We start from the raw sequence: 22407 nt of genomic DNA on the forward strand, positions 1-22407 counted from the left end.
CAATGCTGAAACTTCTGGGTTGAAGCCATTTCTAGAGTTTATTATTAAATGTGTACAAGAGTGTCATCTGCATGTGATTTCTCCAGGACAAAGATTGCCACTGTTGCATGCTGCTGAATACTTTGAAAAGCATCATCAGTGGTCAGACCAGCAGCACGCTGTTGCTTCACTCCATTGAAGTAGATCCATTGTGTAGTGATGCATGTGTAATCTGTTGCTTGACAACTGGTCTAGAATGGACTTGTAGACCAGTTGTCTACAAGGCTGGACTAAACAGGGCTCTCCTTCATATCTTCACCAACCAATCGCACTACTTTATGTTGCTGCACTGGCAAATCAACATTGGAAATATAGATCTGGCTTGGAACCTTTCATTTTGTGCAAAGGGTCTTCTCAAACTGAAGAAACCTCTCTCCTTCAACAAAAGAAAAAGGGAAGAGGCCACGTGGTAACATTTTTACCAACTTCGCATTGTATAAATGGATTTTCTCAGGGTTTGGTGTTACAGCAACTCCTAGGTGAATATAGTCTTGATACCTGTTTTTTTACTGTTTTCTTTGTGATACAAGTTGGTGCAGGTAGGCTGCTTGGGTAGTTTGGGATGACTGCATCCCTCTGTCCTGTATGCCATTATGAGGTTGCCGTAAGTAGGGACTGCCCTTCAATCAGTTGCAGTTCTTTTCCCTCTCTGTCCATTCTATGTTTTTTAACTGCTATGCCCACATGATTGATTTTTTATATGTGACAGTTGGTCCCTAGTACTACAATGTCTACCTGGCATACCACAAATAACTTATTTCTTTGAAAATTGTGATTTTTGTATGTGCTTTTCAAGTGGCCTCAGTGTAAAGATGTTCTGAACTTGGGAGGAGAGGTTTCTTATGGTGCCAAAGCCTGAAGAACTGGTTGTGCTGGACCTAAACAGTTGTGTTGGCCTTAGTCTATGGTGGGCTATGACTGGTGGTGGTTGTTGCAGTTTTTTGTGGTCTTAAAAAGATGGAAGCAGGTGGTGTTGGTGGGACTACATGGCTAAGAACAGGTTGAATAATGGTGAGTTGTACTTCCTCTGTGCCACTCTTCACACTGGCAATCCCTAGTTCATCATCTCTTTCCTAACTTCGAAGGCTTTTAGGAACCTTCCTTTTCCCTCGTCTCTCCTGGTGGATCTCAGTGGGGTTTGAGGAAATTCGATTTTCGATCACGATCGTATTGAGCCTCCATTTTGTGCTCCACCGCCATTTTGTGTTGCCCTCACTCAGGCAGCACGGCGAACGAAGTCTTTTCTGCTTTTCCTGCAATATCGTGTCAAAATAGCCTTGTGCCTCTGTTTACGAAGCTGGTGTTGGAGACTGGCCGAGTACACTAATCCCTGTCTGGTTTTTCTAATCCCTGTCTTAACTATCTGTTGGTTCACACTATTCTCTTCTGACTTTATCTTATCTTTTGGCCTTCGCTGTCCTCTGCTCGTATTCTCTCGTTTCACAACTGTCCTCCAAACACACAAACGTATCTCGCCACCTGCAAGTCAGTTGCGGACACGTTAATACCTTAACCTGTGGGAGGGATGGCAAACACAGTTGGAGGAGAGGCTTCTTCGAGTTACTCGATACCTTATTTCTTAAGTTATTTTCATTGGTAAAGCTTTTTTATTGTACTTTTCTTATTGGTTCTTTTTATATACATTGGGAGTGTTCTTGGTTAATGTATATGTCACCTATGTACTATAAAAGATTGTGCGCCACGGAGCGAAGTGGCAGTCTCCTGAGAACATACCGTGTGTACTTCTAGGACAACTGTACTAGCTGCAGCTAATAAAATCTGATCTTTTACGCCGACAGAGTTTCCCCGTGTCTCTGTTAGCTGACGCAGGTGAACCCAGGAGATTAAGGCGTACCCTGCGCCGCCAGGCCCATAAGGTTTCTGGTTCTTAGTTAAGTATTGGTGGGTCGCTCCCACATTTGGTTCTTTGGTTCTTTGGTTCTTAGGTTCTTTGGGTCTTTGATTCGGGTATTGCAATAACCGAAGCCGTGGGGTAAGTACATTTGTGCTGTGTTAATTGAGTTAACCCCCTTGATGTTTGTGAACAGTCCAGTGAAATAACGATGCCTGGTCTGACTAAGTTTAAGAAACTTTGTTGCTTTGGTTGTAATAGGGATTCCCGGCTGGAGGACTCTTGTCCGATTCCTTCGGTTGGAACTCCCACTTATGAGCTCTATTCTAAACATGGTGTTGGCCCCATTGCCTTTACCGAGACATGGATTCGATACACGAAGAATGATGGTGTTTTAAAATGGCCAGAAAATGGTAGTTTTGAGCCTGACATACTAGATAATTTGGAAACTATTTTATTCAAAAGAAAAGCCCGGCCGGCAATGTTTGACTCTTTCCGCCTTTGGCGTAAGGAAGCCAAACAGAGAAACATTAAGCAAGAAAAACGAGATAGGAAAGCACAGGGTATGACAATTGTACAGGCTGCCCAGCAATTTAAAGATGATGAAGTTAACAATGCGATGGAAATTTCAGAGAGACAGCATCGTATGGCGATAGATAAATGCTATCCGATGTTGCCAGCTTCCCCTTCTGATAAAAGAAAGGACTTAGAGGAAGATCCCTTGATGTCAAACCTATTGAGATTGCCTCCGCCCTATGTACAAGGTGCTAATGCACCCCCATTGTTACAGCCTGCTCAGCCGCCAGTTGCGCCTCCGCTTGCTCCGGCTCTTCCACATTTGCCCCCTCAAGTATTGCCGCCTCTGCCAGCTTTGCCTTTGACTCCTTTTCCTTCATCTTCTTTGGCCTCTGTTTCCCCGGTAATTACTGATTCTTCTTTAGTTAGTTCGCCTAATACCTTGTCCCCTATCCTTATGTCAAATTCTCCGTCTATGCGTAAACGACTCACAGATACGGTCTCTGGTCTTTTATATCCTTTCTTTGAGGCGTTAAATGTGTCTCCGGCATTTTCTCGAAGACAGTCTCGTAGTCAGTTCCCAGCTTCCAAAGAACGAGAACGGTTGGACTCTCTCGCTCGCAAATGGATGGAGAAGGGTCCTCAGTATAGTGTACTCGACATTATGCCTACCTTCTCACAGTGGAATGCGCCTACGCAGAGATATGTTTTCAATGTTATGTGTGATACTCTTGTTAAAAGTTGGGAGGATATGGACTTGGGTTCTGTTCCTCAGGATAATTTTGATAAGGGACTCATTGTGGGTTCTAAGGTTGAGGACGCTGTAAAGACACTTGTTACCTTTAGGACTTTATTTACCTCACAGACTTTTCTTGACTCCGATCCCTCAGTTAGGTTGACACTGAAAAATTACCCAATGAGAGAGGTTCCTCCAGTATGGAGAGAAGAGGTTCCAGCAGCAGGTGCTAATCAAGCTATTCCTGCTCACTTCCAGCGAATATGGGTACATGTCCCCTGGAAAAGATCTGAAGTTTTGGCTCTTAAACAGTCTCTACCGGATCCTCGTAAAAACCCTGCAGGTTATTATAAAGAATTGTCACAGACTGTTGATGCCTGTATTATGAATTTAGCAGATATTGATATGTTGATGGGGAATGTAGTCCCACAAGCGTTATGGGCTAGGATTCGTAAGGAGAATCATGCCCAAGAATTAGGTGGAGACTGGGATGTTATAATTTCCGCAGATAGAGCCCAAGTGGGTGGTGCGAAGCTTGATGCTTTGATTTCAGAACTCCCTGGTAGGATTATTACATTAATGAAAACGATGATGCCTGCCTTGAGAGTTAACTGGGATAAACTAGCTGCGTGTAAACAGAAGAAAGATGAGAGTGTCTCCGATTTCTTCACTCGTTTCGAGGAGACATTCATTGATCACAGTGGTCAGGACATGACTACAGAGGGTAGACAGCGATTATTTGTAGATAAGTTTGTATTTAATTTGCTACCTGAGCTATCGCATAGGTTGAAAGACTCCGAAAGTTCATGGGCTGTTTTCTCTTCAGCCCAGATATTGGCTACTGCTCAATAGTTTTTTTTTTTTTTTTTTTTTTTTTTTAGTCCTCATTTTGCAATACTTGTGCAGGTTTTGATGTTTGGAGACCAGAGCTGCTATTTCAACTGTCCTGGGCAACTCCGAAAACCTTCAAAGGAAAGATTTTCCTTGCAGCTGGAAGCCAATTATCACCTAGACACAACGGAAGGGGCCATCCACCCTTAATTATTTAGTGTATTGCCTGGGTTAAATCATTGGACTTTAGTCACAAGGATTAGAGAAATGCTCCCAAATTTCCCAGAAGTTGTATTTTTTCCTGGGCTTTCCGCTTCTATCTAATCTGTTCACTCTACCAATAGATTTCCACCAATCCAAGTGTTTAGGTGGTGTGGTGCAAACCCAGTTAATACATATTTCTCTGCGTGCTAAAAGAATTAATACAAAAAGTAGGTTCTCCTGTCTTAAACCTAAATTACTTGTATTTACAAATGATTTAAAGATCCCAAAGATTACCAATTCCATACTTACAATTATTTGTTGACCAAGAAGGTCCGTCAGCGTCTTACCAACTTTTAGCCAGAATTCTTCGAGATGGGGGCACTGCCAGAACATATGTAAATCATCTGCCTTATCTTCACCGCATTTTGGACATTTTTTCACTTGTTGATGGCTTTGGAACTTTGAAAGTTTTTTTGGAGTCCAGTAGGCTCTGTGAATAGTGAAGATGTGATTTCTCCTTAGTGCGGCAGACTGAATGATACCCCAGCATTTCCCCATTGATACTTGCCATATGTCTTGAAGATCTGTAGTAGGCAGCGAGATCCCCCAGGTCGAGTCAGGAATCGTAAAGTGATCTTCTCCAGCTGTTATTAGAGACCAGTACCACAATGATACTTCTTTTTTCTGGAGACCGACTCCAAGCATCTTGAGTTCCAGTTGCTGGTTGCCCTTAAATGGTTCTGTTATTGAGTTTATCCAGCTCAAAAGTTGGTAATATTTAAACTTTGATAGGCGATTTTCTGTGGCAGATGTTAACAGATCCCAACCAATCAATGTGTTATTTGGAATAAGTTCCCCCCAGTTCAGGAATCCAGCTCTCCTTAACGGTAAGGCCAGTTGATCTTTAAGGCAGTCCGGAGTTCCGGGGGAATCCCAGACTGGAGAGTATTTACTATAATAGGGGATCTTTAGAGTTTTCCTGATTTGCAACCATAGCTTAGCTGCCGACAGAAGAACTTTCAGTTTAATCTTTTTAAAGAATTTTTGATGACCAAATTTAAATAGGAAATGGCCTCCTGTGTCTACCATCGCTTGTAGGTGTGGTGGATATACCTCATAGTTTTGCAAGAGTATCCTAGTGTGTTTAAATTGAAAGGCCTTACAATACTCTAGTATGTCTGGACTTGCTATACCACCTTGGATCTTTGTTCTTCTTAGTTTTTTCCAGGCTATTCTCGGACATTTAGAGTTCCATATAAAACCGTTTAGTTCTCCCTGTAGTTTAAGTATAGAAGCCTTATTGAATTCCAGGGGAATTGCGCTAAAAATAAAGGTGAATTTTGGGAGAATGGCCATCTTGATGATGTTAGATCTGCCTAAGAAAGTTAAGGGGAGCCCACTCCAGGTTTTCAAAAGTTTCCTTACTTCCGTTAGGACTCTGTTAAAATTTATTTGTGGTAACACATCAATATCCTTGACTATGTCCAACCCAAGGTATCTAATCTTTGATTTCACTAGCTGCAGATTGCTTGTAGTGTTCCACTCCAGGATTTCTGATTTTGATTGATTCATCTGGTAACCTTAGATGTTACCAAAGTCTTGTATCATTAGCTCAATTTCAGGGATTGATTCAGCGGAGTTGTTAGTGAAGATCATTAGATCGTCGGCGTATAAAGCAACCTTTTTGATCCAGTTTTTGTGGCAGAATGGTTTTATCCTTGGATTATTTCTGATAGAATGAGCAAGGGGTTCTATATATAGGTTAAAAAGTAGGGGAGAGAGCGGACAGCCTTGTCTGGTGCCTCTTTTAATAGCTATTTTTTCCGACAGGTTATCATTCACTAAGATTTTAGCTGAAGGGGAGCTATAGATGTTTCTTATGGCCTCCAAGAAATTGACCCCTAACTTGAATTTCTCTAAGACGGCATGTAAGAAGACCCAGTTGACTCTGTCGAAAGCTTTGGCCGCGTCTAATGTTATGACAGAGAGGGGCGCCTTTTGATGGACTGAAATGTCTATTGCTCCTATGAGTTGATGAGTGAGGTCTTGTAGCTGCCTGCCCTTTATGAAGCCTTTTTGATCTTCATGGATGATATTCTCTACACATTTACTCAGCCTCTTTGTGAGAATCTGTGTATAGATTTTATAATCACAATTTAAAAGTGATATAGGTCTGTAAGATTCACATTTGGCTGGATTTTTTTCTGGTTTTAAGATTAGTGTTATTGTTGCTTCATTCCATGAGGTTGGTTGTCCCTTTTTTTCCAGAAAAATATCATTAAAGAGGGAGATAGAGCCCAAGTGGGTGGTGCGAAGCCTGATGCTTTGATTTCAGAACTCCCTAGTAGGATTATTACATTAATGAAAACGATGATGCCTGCCTTGAGAGTTAACTGGGATAAACTAGCTGCGTGTAAACAGAAGAAAGATGAGAGTGTCTCCGATTTCTTCACTCGTTTCGAGGAGACATTCATTGATCACAGTGGTCAGGACATGACTACAGAGGGTAGACAGCGATTATTTGTAGATAAGTTTGTATTTAATTTGCTACCTGAGCTATCGCATAGGTTGAAAGACTCCGAAAGTTCATGGGCTGTTTTCTCTTCAGCCCAGATATTGGCTACGGCTCAATATTATGAAAATAGAGATAAAGAAGAAAGAGATAAGCAAGAGAAAAAGACTAAAGAATTGAAAACTAAGGTTCTCTTGCAACAGGCTCATCCACCTCGTTATGCTCAGCCCCAGTTTCAACAGCCTCCACAGTTTCAGAGGGTGTATCAAAAGCCTGAGCCATATACTCAACGACCTTTGTTAGGTCCTAATCAATGTGCCTATTGTAGAGAGGAAGGCCATTTTAAGAATAGTTGTCTGGTTTTATTACAGCGCAATGTGACGAGGTCGTGGTGGCCTCCAGTCAGCAAACAGAGGTAGAGGTCGAGGTATGTTGACCCAAGAACAGCGTTCCCTTCCTCCTTCTAATTCCGTGAACTACTTTGATCAGCAAAACGCTCGGTCTACACAGTATTACAATGAGGACTGTTATGTTGAAGGCGAGAATGAAAGTCTTCATGTTAACTAGGACAGCCATGGACAAAGTGAGGGAGTTGTGTCGATTCCAGTAGATCAGAATGGACCTTATGTTAATGTCACTACAATGGGTGTTTCAGAGCCATTTCTTTTAGATACTGGTGCGATGAGAAGTTCTATCATTCATTCAAAACTCCCTGGGGCACCTTTGTCTGGCTTAACGAATGTATCTGTAGGTTTTTCTGGCGCCCCAGTTCGTAATCCGGTTTCTTGCCCTTTGCCTATTTCAATTGGCCCTTATGATTTAGAAGTTCCGCTTCTCTTAACGAATGGTTGCGGCGAGAATCTATTGGGCTTGGATCTATTGAAAAGATTGCATGCAACGATATATTGCTGTCCTTCTGGTGTATGTCTTACTTTAGGACAGAAACTGACTTCTCCAATGTATTTGTCAAAAGATCAGTTCCCACCTGAATTGCTCTCTCTTCCTACAACGCTTTGGGCCATGGGTCCAAATGATGTTGGTTGTCTTGAAATCCCACCTTATGTTGTTACTCTTAAACTCAATGCTGAATTGCCACGCGTTCCTCAATATAGAATTTTCACTGAAGGTGAAAGAGCGCTTTTGGAAATCATTCATGATTTGATTCAGAAGGATGTGGTTGAGGAAACGAGAGGTAACATATGTAATAGCCCTATTCTTCCTGTTCTTAAACGCACTGATCCTTCTCAGCCTCCTGTTTATCGCTTTGTAATTGATCTTCGGGAGATGAACAAAATTGTTGTACCACAGTTTCCTGTTGTCCCAGATATCACTGCGTTGTTGACGATGATACTTTCTACAGCGGTTTGGTTTTCTGTTATCGATCTGAAAAATGCTTTCTTTAGTATTCCCATTGCCGAAGAGAGTAGGGACATTTTTGACTTCTCTCTTGGAGGCCGAAGCTTCCGGTTCAAATGCGCACCTCAAGGCTATTGTGAAAGTCCCTCTTTTTATAGTCAAGCTCTGAAATGTCATCTTGATGCTTTTTCCTTGCCGTCTGGTGCTGCTCTCATTCAGTACATGGACGACTTGTTAATCACTGCTGATTCAGAGGATATATGTAAGAATGTGACGGTTGCATTGTTGCGACACTTATCCAATCTTAATCATAAGGTTTCACCTTCTAAGCTACAATATGTTCGCCGAGAGGTTACCTACTTGGGTCATCTCTTATCAAAGGAGGGAAGACGATTAACCCCAGAACGTATCCAAGCAATTGTGCAAATGTCTGTGCCATCCACACAAAGAGAGGTATGTGCCTTTCTGGGCATTACTTCCTATTGCAGGCAGTGGATCCCTAACTTCTCTCTGTTGGCCAAACCTTTGTTGGCACTCACTTTGAAAGATACGCCTCAGCCCCTTCCATGGACTAACGAATGTCAGAGGAGTTTTACTGATTTACGTGCTGCTCTGTGTTCCGCTCCTGTGCTAGGTACTCCTGATTACAGTAAGCCTTTTACGCTCTATGTTCATTAAAGAGAAGGTTGTGCGTTGTCAGTCTTAACACAGCGATTTGGAGATAAACAACGACCATGTGCCTATTTTTCGGCTACGTTAGATCCAGTAGCTAAAGCATTGCCTAGTTGTCTTAAAGCGACAGCAGCAGCAGCAATTTCTATTCGACAGTCTGCTGGTATGGTACTAGATAATACTCTTATTGTTATGGTGCCACATGCAGTGGATACTTTGCTAAACCGAACAAAAACACAGCATCTTACGAGTGCTCGTTTGTCTGGATATGAGCTGACGCTCTTTGCTAGTCACGTGCATATCAAACGATGTAATACTTTAAATCCAGCTACTTTGTTGCCTCTTCCAGAAGAGAAAGGTGTTCAAGAACAACATGATTGTTTCTTCCGTACTGAGGAAGAGACAAAAGGTAGAATTGACTTAACAGATACGCCATTAGTGAATCCGGATGGAACGCTATGGTTGGATGGTTCTTGTTTTAAGCTTCCTAATGGAGAGACAACTTCAGCCTATGCTGTTACTACCTTGCATATAGTCGTGGAAACAGCACACATCAGACATAATTCAGCTCAGGCATCTGAACTGATAGCCTTAACCAGAGCGTGTGTGTTATCCAAAGGAAAAAGAGTGAACGTGTATACCAATAGCCAGTACACTTTTGGTGAGACATTCAATTTTGGACGTTTGTGGAAAGAAAGGGGATTCCTTACTTCCCACGGCACTCAGATACAACATGGTCAGTTGGTGACTGACCTTCTTGAGTCACTTGCTTTGCCTACCCAGATAGCAATTGTGAAGTGTAGCGCACATAAGAAGATTTCTGACGATGTTGGTCGCGGGAATGCATTTGCGGATGAGGTTGCAAAAAAGACAGCCAGAGATGCTACAAGTCGCATGTATGTTGCAGGCCCTGCAAATTGGGTCAGAGAAAAAGGAATGTATGAGGACACAGTAGAAAGTGTGAAATCAATTCAAGAAGAGGCTACAGAGAAAGAATTGAGAAAGTGGAAAGAAAGTACAGGAATGTTAGACGAGATGGGATGTTGGGTGGAATTGTCCGAGCACCAACGTTGGCTGTTACCAGACGCTTATGTACTACCTGTAGTTACTATGGCGCATGGTCCAGCCCACCTAAGTGCAAAAGGAATATGCAAGCTTCTGGCTCCAGTGTGGCAAAACGAAGGAATCCCAAAGTGTGGAGAAAATGTAGTGAAACATTGCATTATTTGCTTAATGTACAATCCGGGAAAGGGAACCCCAACTCCAGCAGGTCATTTTGCTCCTCCGACCTATCCATTTGAGGTGTTGCAAATCGATTACATTCACATGGAACAATGCAACAATCTCAAATACGTTCTAGTGGTGGTATGTGCCTTTTCCAGATGGATAGAGACTTACCCCTGAAAGACAATACCGCTTTTTCTACAGCCAAAGTACTTCTAAAAGAGTTTTTCCCTAGATTTGGTTTGCCGCGCATTGTCTGGAGTGACAATGGGAGCGAATTTGTGGGCCAAGTCATGCAAAAAGTTTGTGCAGGTCTTGGTATAAAACAGAAGTTCCATGCGGCAAACCATCCACAGTCAGCGTGTCTAGTGGAATGCTACAATGGTACTTTAAAGCTTAAGCTTGCGAAAGTGCAGGCTAGTACAGGCCTTAGTTGGCCCGATGCCCTACCTTTGGCTCTTCTACCCACCAGAACGGCTGTGCATTCTCGTTTGGGACTTAGCCCTTATGAGATAGTTTTCGGACGCCCAGCTAATGTATGGGGAGTCCCTCGCCCTAAAAAGTACTCTGATATACCATACCCGATGTTGATAGCTTATTTACACGACCTCACAACTAAATTATGTGTTCTCCATCAACAGGTTCAGAGCGCTTTGCCAGAGGCCTCCACAGACTCAGGTCATTCCATCCAACCAGGTGACTGGGTTTGTGTGAAGAATTTCCAAAGGACGAAGAATTTGGAGCCTCGCTGGAGAGAACCCCGTCAGGTTCTCTTAACTACTCGTACAGCAGTAAAGGTTGAAGGAAAGAAGAACTGGATCCACGGCGTGCACTGCAAGAAGGTTCCTTTGCCTTTGCCCTTTGATCAGTGGGTCCGTAAGGGTATAAGTGACTCTGAAAGCGAGAAGGTTCCCCGATTTATACCTTTTAGTGATGCACGCTTGAATGGAACACTGTCAGAAAAAGAAAACGACAACATTCTCCAAGAAGCTGTACCACCACATTTTCGTCTGAATACCAAAAAACCACGAACATTGTTTCAAGATCAGACGGTACCTGATAAGGCTCATTACAATTTAAGACCTAGATTGAAGAAGAAAACTTGAGATTCTCTCTTCCATGTAGTTTCTATCCCGGTTGCAGGGTCACGGTAGGAGTCTTGGTTGTGACCTGAGTAGTGGCAATAGGCCTGCAGGACTTGCAGTCTCATAGGACGGCAGACAATCGTGACCAAGTGATTAAGGAAGATTGCCGTGAGCATCCATTTAGAAGATGCAAAATTAGGCGAAAGAGAGAGAAAGAACAAAATGAAAGACAATTATTGTAAAATAATATACAGTCGTTGTGGTATAACTTTATGTGTTTTTATATTATTGTGTATTTTGTTGGCGTGTATAGGTTGGATTGTTCATGCTATGCAGCAAAAATTTGTCCCTTCTTCCATTACTGTGCCTTCTTATTCTACTATCGGTCCGCATCTATTTCGTACACTTCCTCAACATGAACTCGTTAGAAGAATTGAATATTACAACAATTCATTTATCCAGTTATTACACCAACACCAATTAGTAATTAATACAACCGATTGTTGGGTATGTGGACTAATGCCTCATACCACAAAAAAAGGGATACCATATTTAGTCCTTCCGTTCTCTTATGAAGGTTCTGCTTGGGCTTATTTTGTTATTTTCTCTAACGCTTATCAAAGCCGATTTAAACGACCTGTCAGTTCTTATATTGGTGGACCAGATTTCAGTCATAGTTCATTGATAAAGGGAATGGTAGCTATGGCTAAAATCATGGAAAACAGTAAAATTTCTGTTGATGAGAGAAAAGCATATACTAATTGGAACGTCACTCATTATATCACTAGCCTTAGTGATAAGGTTAAACAGGGAAAATCTCCACCAATTTGGACTGTACCTCATCAAGGCAATTTCTGTTTGCAAATAAATGGCCAGACTACTGACATCAAACAGAGAAAAAGTTTTTGTTCCCATACGTACATCCACTCATCTCAGAATTCGCCGCTGTTAGTTTCATCTCAGGGCACGTATTTTATCTGTCACGATAGAGCCTATACGTGGTTGCCAACTGATTTTTCTGGAACTTGCTATATAGCTTTTCTTCTTCCCCCTACATACACTGCTTCTTCAAATTTTCATAGAAACAGATATGGCAGAGGAATTATTGATTCAAAAGACACAGCAGACTTCCTTAAAGGATTTCTTCCTTGTTGGGGTCCTATGGCAAACAGCAGGAATATGAGACAACTGGTTTGTGTTGTAGAGATTACCATAGAAATCACTGTAGGAGCTTTGAGTAATATTACAACGGAACTACAGGCGGATCGTCTTATGACTTTGCAGAACCGAGTTGCCTTAGATGTTATTCTTGCAGATCGTGGTGGAGTCTGTAAATTGATCAAATCAAGTTGCTGTATTTATATACCTGATGATGCTCCAACAGTATACCAGGCCATCTCTAAATTACATATAATCTCCGAATCGATTCATCAGGACGAAGGAGATTGGTCGTTATTGGGATGGTTTTGGGGACTACTGTCCAAATGGGGTTGGAAAGTGCTAACATTCCTTGGTATGGTTTTAGCCATCATTTTCTCTTGTTGTCTTTGTATGCACTGTGGTCCCACCATATGCAACCTTTGTGCTACTGTGTGCATCCCAAAACCCAAGACACAAAGAACAGAGAATATTAGAATGATGTTACAGCAACAGCTCGATGACCTCATGGCTATCGACATCGCTTCAGATTAACGTGAGTCTGTGTATCTTGCCTGAGTTCTGGCAAAAGGAGGGTCTGAGGAAATTCAATCACGATCGTATTGAGCCTCCATTTTGTGCTCCTCCGCCATTTTGTGTTGCCCTCACTCAGGCAGCACGGCGAACGAAGTCTTTTCTGCTTTTCCTGCAATATCGTGTCAAAATAGCCTTGTGCCTCTGTTTACGAAGCTGGTGTTGGAGACTGGCCGAGTACACTAATCCCTGTCTGGTTTTTCTAATCCCTGTCTTAACTATCTGTTGGTTCACACTATTCTCTTCTCACTTTATCCTATCTTCTGGCCTTCGCTGTCCTCTGCTCGTATTCTCTCGTTTCACAACTGTCCTCCAAACACACAAACGTATCTCGCCACCTGCAAGTCAGTTGCGAACACGTTAATACCTTAACCTGTGGGAGGGATGGCAAACACAGTTGGAGGAGAGGCTTCTTCGAGTTTCTCGATACCTTATTTCACAAGTTCTTTTCATTGGTAAAGCTTTGTTTTTGTACTTTTCTTATTGGTTCTTTTTATATACATTGGGAGTGTTCTTGGTTAATGTATATGTCACCTATGTACTATAAAAGATTGTGCGCCACGGACTGAAGTGGCAGTCTCCTGAGAACATACCGTGTGTACAACTGTACTAGCTGCAGCTAATAAAATCTGATCTTTTACGCCGACAGAGTGTCCCCGTGTCTCTGTTAGCTGCAGCAGGTGAACCCAGGAGATTAAGGCGTACCCTGCGCCGCCAGGCCCATAAGGTTTCTGGTTCTTCAGGTTCCAATATATATCCAGATCACCAGAAGGGGGTCTTGAAAAAAATGAAGGTATGCTCTTTCCTTTACTTGCCAGAGATCATGTTGCTGTGGTGTCCACTAGAAGAGCTGTCACAACAAAATTCTGCCTCTGTAGCAGGCTCAAATTCCTTCTCTGCTTCTACTTCTGGGAGATCATGTGTTGGTAGGATGTGGTTCCCGTTGACTTTCCTGTGAAGATGTGGTTTGCTGTAAAAATTAAGGCCTCTTGATTAAGCCTGGGCGAAGCACTACGCTACGCTCGCGTAGTTTGCAAAGTTCGCGCTACTTCACACTAAGCGAACTGCACGTAGCACAGTGCGAACACACGTAGCATAGTGTTGCGTAGTGCTGCGGTCATTTTTTGCTTGCTCGCGGTCCTCAACGTCAAGTTGGCGACCGCGAGCAAGCAAAATGACATCCCGGCGAGACTTTTTCCTTGTTCGCGATCAGCAACTTCAAGTTGACGATCGCGAGCATGGAAAATAAACCTCCCGGCGAGATTCCCAACGCGAGGAGGTCAGGTTTCTCATTGCGAGCGGTCGCGTATGCTCGCGACCGCTCGCGATGAGAAACTACCAGTTCGCGTTGAGAAAGCTGAAGCTCGAGTAAAAATCTACTCGAGAAGCAGAAAACTACAGATCGCACTGTGCAAGATGCCATTTTTCAATGATTGCACAGTGCCGGTTGCTTGTCCGCACTGTGCAATCATTGAAAACGACATCTGGCACAGTGCGAAAAAGGTACTATGCAGTTTGCGAAGTGCTACGCATAGCTCACGTAGTGCGAACTTCACTTTGCATAGCTTCGCGAAGTGCTACTTCGCGAACTACCAGTTGCCTTCGCAAAATACTTTACCTTCTCCTGAATGGCCACTCTCTAGATTGGAACCTCCTTCTTTTGGGCTATTTTCTTTTATGGGTAAGCAGCCACACTTAGAACAAGCAGAAGCACTTAGCAGCGACTCTGGTATTGCTAATTCACAAATTTCTCTCCATCTCGCTATTGTGTGTGAAGTGACATCTCGTGCACCTGAAGGCAGTAAAAATTAAGTAAAAAGTCAGTGATACTTGGGCAATCTAGCCAATGTAATGCAAGTCATCATTGATGGTGGTAGGCTTAACTTGCATAATTCAGTGTAGTGTAATCATGTAGAATTAACTAAGAATTCATTGAGAGTAAGCATAATTACACGAGAAGAGTAATTTTGCATTTTTCACTATTTGTTAGCACAAAAGAGAACCCTTGCATCCATAATAGATACGAGGATAGAGTTTGCACTAAGAAACTGTGCTAAATGCACCGGAACATGAATAGCGAGCTGTGCCTCGCACTCACAAGTATGCATTAACTTGTGCATTTTTTTACAAGTTTACGCTCCATTACGAGAGTAGGAGCAATTGCGTTATTACCAACAATCCTGTATCAAAGAGCAATGCAGAATTGCCGAAATTACTCCGATTACTCCAGCATACTTGAAAATCCGCCCGTGCCTAATCATTATCTTAATCAACCCTTAACGATATTGTATCCATACTTAAAATATATTTTCCTACATATCACTTTGGAAAAGCTAACTTGGTGCCCTTTCAAGGCCCATGGGAAGTGAGCACACTATATGAGCTGGAGGGGCAGGCAAAAATTGGTTAAATTAATTAAATAATTGTTGGTGTTTCTATAGGGCCCCCAAAACAGTTCACAGGGGAAACTGACCCAACCCCAATATGGTCCCAAGAAAAATGGGTCTGTGAACAGGAATACTGTTATGTTTATCCCTAAGTGCTACGAATGCTATCAGTATGGGCACACCAAGGGACATTCCAAGTGCCACAGTAGGGCACAGCCTTCTACTGGCGGGCACACCTAAGGGTTGGCCAGTGTAGCGCTTAAGAAGGAGATGGCCCTGGCTAATATCCGGAGGGGGGGGGGGGGCAGCTGAGGTTACCTAAGTGCCCCTGGGTGAAAAGGAGATGATGCCTAAAGCCAACATGCCTTCCAATACTTCCAAGTATAGGCAGCGGGTCACCATAAATGGACAGAGGGTGGAGGCTTTGACTGATACAGGAGCCAGCATGACTTCGGTAAGTTATCATCTGGTGTCCTCAGAACAGGTCATATACAATAAGTTTGTTCACCTGATTTGTGGACCTCAAGTCCGCTTTCAACAGTGTGCCCTGTGGACGGCTATGGGGAAAACTGGACAGTTGGGGTGTCCCAACAAAGTTACTGAACGCCATCGGAGAACTATATACAGGTACCTTGACGCGGGTAAAGATAGGGGACGGCTCAAATAAAATAAAGAAAATAGACACCTACACGGATTAAAACAGGGGTGTGTGCTAGCCCCCAGCCTTTTCAACTTATATTTATCTGACCTCGAAGATGCTCTCTGGGAAGCCAATAGCCATCACCATCATTAGACAATGAAGAAATTGGGTGCCTCCAGTATGCCGACGATATTTTGCTATTAAGTCAAATTCCAATTGGATTGCAATGTGGAATGAGCGAATTAGCCAAGTACATGGAAGAGCAAGGGCTAGAATAAAATGTATCAAAAACAAAGGGAGTACGGCTAGTGGAGACTAAATACAAGAAATACACATGGCACTTGGATGGAAATAAAGTAGAGGCAGTTGCTTCATATAAATAGCTTGGATTCAAGGTCGAAACAAAAATGAGTTACAAATCACAGCCAATAGCAATGCAGGCCAAAACTCAAAAATGTATATGTGGCTTCAAACTACTAGAAAATAAATTAAGCTGTCCATCCCATGGCAATCTACTATCTGTTATGCTCGCACAGCTAATGCAAACAGTGACCTATGGAACAGAAATAATGAGGTGTCGTGAAATCCCATCTTTGAACAAGATACAAACAAAAGTTTATAAAAACATTTTTCACATTCAGCAAAGTGCATCATCGCCCCAAGTCCGACTTAAGTTTGTTCAGCCTAACCAAATATTCCCGGAGTAAAGGTGCATTCATCAAATTATGTGGGAGGCTGCGTGCATCTGAAACCGGTTCCCACAACTATTTGAGCTGGAAAGAGATAGACAGGCAAAAATTAAGTAAAATTCAAGGATCCTGGGGCTGCTATCTAAACCAGGTGATAGAGGACCTGGGTGCTCAAGACATCTGGAACTCCAGCATTGGGAAAAAGGCTGTGAAGAAATTATTCAATTCAACAATAAAGCTTCTGTTGCATTCAACAGATGAGAACATTTTATTACAAAGACGTCACGCCTGGACGGTGATCAGCTCATATGGTACAATGAAGCATCAGGAATATTTATCAGCTTATTTCTCATTGGCTTTAAAACATCAATTTATGAGATAACGTTTTAGCATGTGGGAAACAAAGGATCTCATCTCTTTATGGAAAGATCAAAGGCATAACCGAGACTTCAGACTGTGTGACTATAAATATGAATCTCTCCAGCATATGTTCTGCACATGCCCAAAGTTATTAAAAGAAAGGAAGTTATTATTAAAAAAAATAGTTAACAACATGAACATTCGTACAAGTAGGGAAGCAGTAATCACCTGGCTAGGTGGGACCTCAATCCCCCTAGTCTGTAAGGGGGTAACATTTTTAAATCTGTATTTCAAAGAAATGAGTCAAAATCCTGTGGAAACCCAAATAGATTCTTAGAATTATTGGAAAATAACAAAAAGAAACTTGTAAAGAAAATGAACTGTCTTACAAACGGTTTTTAATATGTTACGGTTTTAACAGTAATTTTATTTCTGGTCAGATGAATGTGAAACAAGGACTAATTGTTTTAAAATTGTATTAATGATTTTTTATGAGAATGTCTATGTGCCACAAAACACGTTGCTTGGTGTAATGGTTTTTCCAAAGACCGAACACTTGAATAAATAAACTTGAAACTTGAAAGTGAATCTCAGATCACACCTGGAAATGTTGGGGTTATCTGAGTAGGTCTGTGTGACCACACTGTCAATGGCTGTCCAGGAGGCGAGCCAAGGAAGCCCGAAAGAATGACCCAGGCAACTGCTACGAAAGAGGACAGGTGGAGTGGGAAACCAACCCCTGAAACTCCTGGAGAACAAGGAATGGGGTGTCAGACGAGGCCGCCCGGAGCCTACAGGGGATGACATAGTCTGCCTAGGAGACCTACCTGAGCTTTCTGGATGGCAACTTGAGGGTGTCGTAGACAAGCTAGTGACCCAGTGAATTGGAGGGGATAATCTGGATGGCATATGATCATACTGGTGGTGCGACAGCCACAATTGGTGGTCGAGAGAGGAGAGCTGGTACAGGGTGTCAGCCTGACCTTGATACAAGCAGGGTCATCATAGCCCAAAATAGCCTGGAAAATGGTGTGAGGGCCCTTTCTCCCTGGATAAATACCCTGGCGAGTAGTAGAAAAAGGCACAGTTGCAGGATGGTGGCAGCAGCTGGGAGGCTCTTGTAATGGCATTGACACTGAAAGAAGACTGAGGGTACTGGGCAAGGCCCGGAGGACACACTGGTAAACCGGTGAGCTGTAGTGGGTGGTCTGAGCATCCACAAGTCCACATTGGTGCTGTACTTATCGCTGTTGACTGGTCAAGTGGGAAGCGTGGGGACTGGAAGCTGAATCGGTTCTACCATGCATAGAGAATGGACATATGGCCTGGCTAAAGGAAGATGTGTAAAACCCAGACTGCTGGATGAGCACCCTGGTCAGTCATCGAGAGAGGTGATGGGAATGGATCCTTAATGGTTGCAGAGGACTAGTAGCATACTGGAGCTTGGAGGAAAAGTGGCTTCATGGACTGGGAGGGTGTGGATATGATCCCCTCGACACCGAACACAGAGTGGAGTTTTGATTGGGAGAACTGCTCTACCAGGTGAGTTGAATGGGGTGCAAATGTGGATGAACCATGATGCAAACCATAATAAAAGGGTAACTAAAAGTTGGGCCATGTAGAAAGATAAAAAAGCAACAGATTCACACTAAGAAAAGTGTGCCCCAACATATGAAGGCAAAAACATATACTTGCATGTCTCTCTGAAGGCATACATGGAGCCAGTACAGCTATTCTTGCGGAGAGGACAAGACTCTGAAATTTCTTCAGCCTGCTCTAAACCGTTATGACTGCTCTTGCCTCTCTGTGGGGTGTGACCTGAGTACTACACTGAACTGAGTCTGGGCATAGATACAAAATGGGGAGAACACAACGCCATAAAGATGATGCACTGATTGAGACCTCACTCAAAGTCAGAAAACATGCTGCGGCTTCTAGGAACTTAAGTGAGACACAGAAACCAGAGGCCTGGGATACACTGGGTGCTTTATTGGCAGTGAGTGGCTCCACTAGAGACACTTTGGGGTGCAAGATTGACTCATTAGTAGTGGACTTCGGCCTGGTGAGAAATGACCATAGAAAAATGGTGCATTCACAAGGTGGAGACAGCTATAGCTGAACTCATCCCTGAGTCGGATAAATGTAGATTGCAGTTATAGCAATCTCCAATCAATAATGTTTGCTGGAAAGTAGAGCTGATGGAGCAGGCCAGAAGCAAGAATATACAAATTGTTGTCTGCCAGAAACAAATTAGAGGGAAACTCCATGATTGCTTACCCGGATGACTGAATGCAGGGGATGGCAGTGCCTGAAGGACTGTCACAATTTTACACTTCGGAAAGGGCATTTGGGGTCCCTGCATGTCTTGCCAGGCACCCACAAGGCCAGTGGTTGTGTGACTGTTGCACTTCAAAGACCGGGACTTCATTGTATGCCAGGCATGCACCATCAGCCTTTTTATGGTGGAGTTTCGAACTTCCTGGATTTTAGTGCATTAGTGCAGAAGCAAAAGGCATCCTTCCTGACAGCAAAAAAGAGGATGCAGGAACTTGGACTTTCATAGGTACTACTGATCCCAGTCAGGTTGAGGGTGTTAAAAGGAAAATTGGGTGTAAAGGGTTTCTAGAAGAGCACATTACGGTGCCGATCACGATCCGGTAAAAAAATTCCCCGTACGACTCGTATCCAGTCTTTTTACCGTACGAATCGCACAAGTGCCGTACAAACTGCCAATTACGATTCGCATGGTAAAAAGTCCATACGAATCGCATTGGGAAGTATTCCCCACATGTCCTCGGGTCGTAAAATGTGTCCGACACGTCCACGGACGATTTACCGTACAAATGTGAAAAGTGAAGTCCGACCGAGGAATTACGATCCATCCCGTGCGTCCGATGTTATAACCGTATGGAAAAAACACCGTCCGCACCGAACTCCCATAGCAACCATGGAGACATGTGCCCGCATATGCGCCGCCCCCCCAGCCCCCGTACGTACGTGCCGACCCCCCCCAGCCCCCGTACGTACGTGCCGACCCCCCCAGCCCCGTACGTTCGAGTCGTACCCCTCCGTGTATGTACACCCTTGTACGTGTCATACCCCCATGTATGTACACCCGTGTACGTGTCGAACCCCCCGTGTATGTACACCCGTGTACGTGTCGAACCCCCCGTGTATGTACACCCGTGTACGTGTCGTACCCCCCGTGTATGTACACCCTTGTATGTGTCGAACCCCCCCGTGTCTGTACACCCGTGTACGTTCGAGTCGTACCCCCACCCGTGTATGTACACCCGTGTACATGTCGTACCCCCATGTATGTACACCCGTGTACGTGTTGAACCCCCCGTTTATGTACACCCGTGTACGTGTCGTACCCCCGTGTATGTACACCCGTGTACGTGTCGAACCCCCGTGTATGTACACCCTTGTACGTGTCGAACCCCCCATGTATGTACACCCGTGTACGTGTCGAACCCCCCCGTGTATGTACACCCGTGTACGTGTCGAACCCCCCCGTGTATGTACACCCGTGTACGTGTCGTACCCCCGTGTATGTACACCCGTGTACGTGTCGAACCCCCCGTGTATGTACACCCTTGTACGTGTCGAACCCCCCGTGTATGTACACCCGTGTACGTGTCGACCCCCCCGTGTATGTACACCCTTGTACGTGTCAAACCCCCCCATGTATGTACACCCGTGTACGTTCGAGTCGTACCCCCACCCGTGTATGTACACCCGTGTACGTGTCGTACCCCCCGTGTATGTACACCCGTACAAACTGCCAATTACGATTCGCATGGTAAAAAGTCCATACGAATCGCATTGGGAAGTATCCCCCACACGTCCTCGGGTCGAAAAATGTGTCCGACACGTCCACGGACGATTTACCGTACAAATGTGAAAAGTGAAGTCCGACCGAGGAATTACGATCCATCCCGTGCGTCTGATGTTACAACCGTATGGAAAAAACACCGTCCGCACCGAACTCCCACGCGCTGGGGGTACGCACCGTACATACACGGGTGGGGGTACGACTCGAACGTACACGGGTGTACATACACGGGGGTTTGACACGTACACGGGTGTACATACACGGGGGGTACGACACGTACACGGGTGTACATACACGGGGGGGTTCGACACGTACACGGGTGTACATACACGGGGGGTTCGACACGTACACGGGTGTACATACACGGGTGGGGGTACGACTCAAACATACGGGGGCTGGGGGGGGTCGGCGCGTACGTACAGGGGCTGGGGGGGCTGGGGGGGGTCGACGCGTACATACGGGGGCTGGGGGGGTCGGCGCGTACGTACGGGGGCTGGGGGGGGTACGGCGCGTACCGGGCCACCTACTCTGGTCGTTTCGCGACGTACTTCGCTTTTCCGGCACTTTTTTGGTGCCGTGAAAATATTGCCGTCCGGACTGCTGTCAGTTCCAATCGTGGTTCCTGGGTCGTGAAACGCTGCCTGACAGGGTCCCGACGTCACGTCGCAGCATTCCCGGAGCACATTCGTATGTATATTTTCGTCGGTCGGTGTTTTTTACGATTCGTACGGAAATGGTGTTTCCGTGCGAATCGTAATTCCATGTTTGTGAAGTTTTACGACCGGGTACGAGTCGGACGGAGAAAACGTTCCGACCGACGGTTCGTACCCGGTTTTTGCCGGATCGTAATCGGCACCAAAGTATTCACACTAAAGTAAAACAAAAAGCATATTTAGTACGGTGCATCCAAAAAGAGAGGAAACACCCTAACCTCCCAAGTTAAATCCTAAGATTAGTATAACAATTACAGTTTTTTCGGAGCACACGTAAATTTATCAAAACAAATTGTTACACAATAGTACACATGAAAGAAATTGATTTCTTATTCTTCTTCATTTAATATTCATAGGTCTTCTCATTCTTTAGTTTTCTGAGCCTTATGTCTGAGCCATGCCTGAGCCAACGCGTTTCGTCGATAATGGCATTAAGCCTATGACTTTTTCAAGGCTAAAAATAACATGAGAATTATATTTTAAATTAAAGCATATATACATACAAATCGAGAAAACCCAAAACACTTACACCCAGTGCAAAGGGCTAATCAAGGCAGTTCATTGGTGACAATACAACGTATACAAAACTAAGGTAGAAGTATGATATTAATGAATCAGCAAGATAATGTCATAGACAAATCATTATCATAATTCCTATGCAATCCATCACGTCACAACCCTTATTATATATATAGTCTAATTGCATCTAGTGAAAGCGTGACAATTCAAAAATAATCCCAAGAGTCCGATGGTGAGTATTATGTGTATAAAACCCATTGTGTCAATAACAATCAGTATTCAAGATATAAGGTACCTGATTAATTCCTATATGTAATTGGATCTGTAAATGTCAAAGAAGGAAATTACTTAAGATAAGGCAATGGTCTTAATCATGGTGTCTTTTTTGATCAGGAAATACACACATTATCATCTTGATTCTTACCTTAATAAAGGTAATTGAAATTCATAATGGTACTCCACAGGATAAAAATTAAGTATTCCCAAGTTAAAGTAGTTATATT

Source organism: Triturus cristatus, chromosome 1_2, assembly GCF_964204655.1.
Source record: "Triturus cristatus chromosome 1_2, aTriCri1.1, whole genome shotgun sequence".
NCBI classification, from domain to species: domain Eukaryota; kingdom Metazoa; phylum Chordata; class Amphibia; order Caudata; family Salamandridae; genus Triturus; species Triturus cristatus.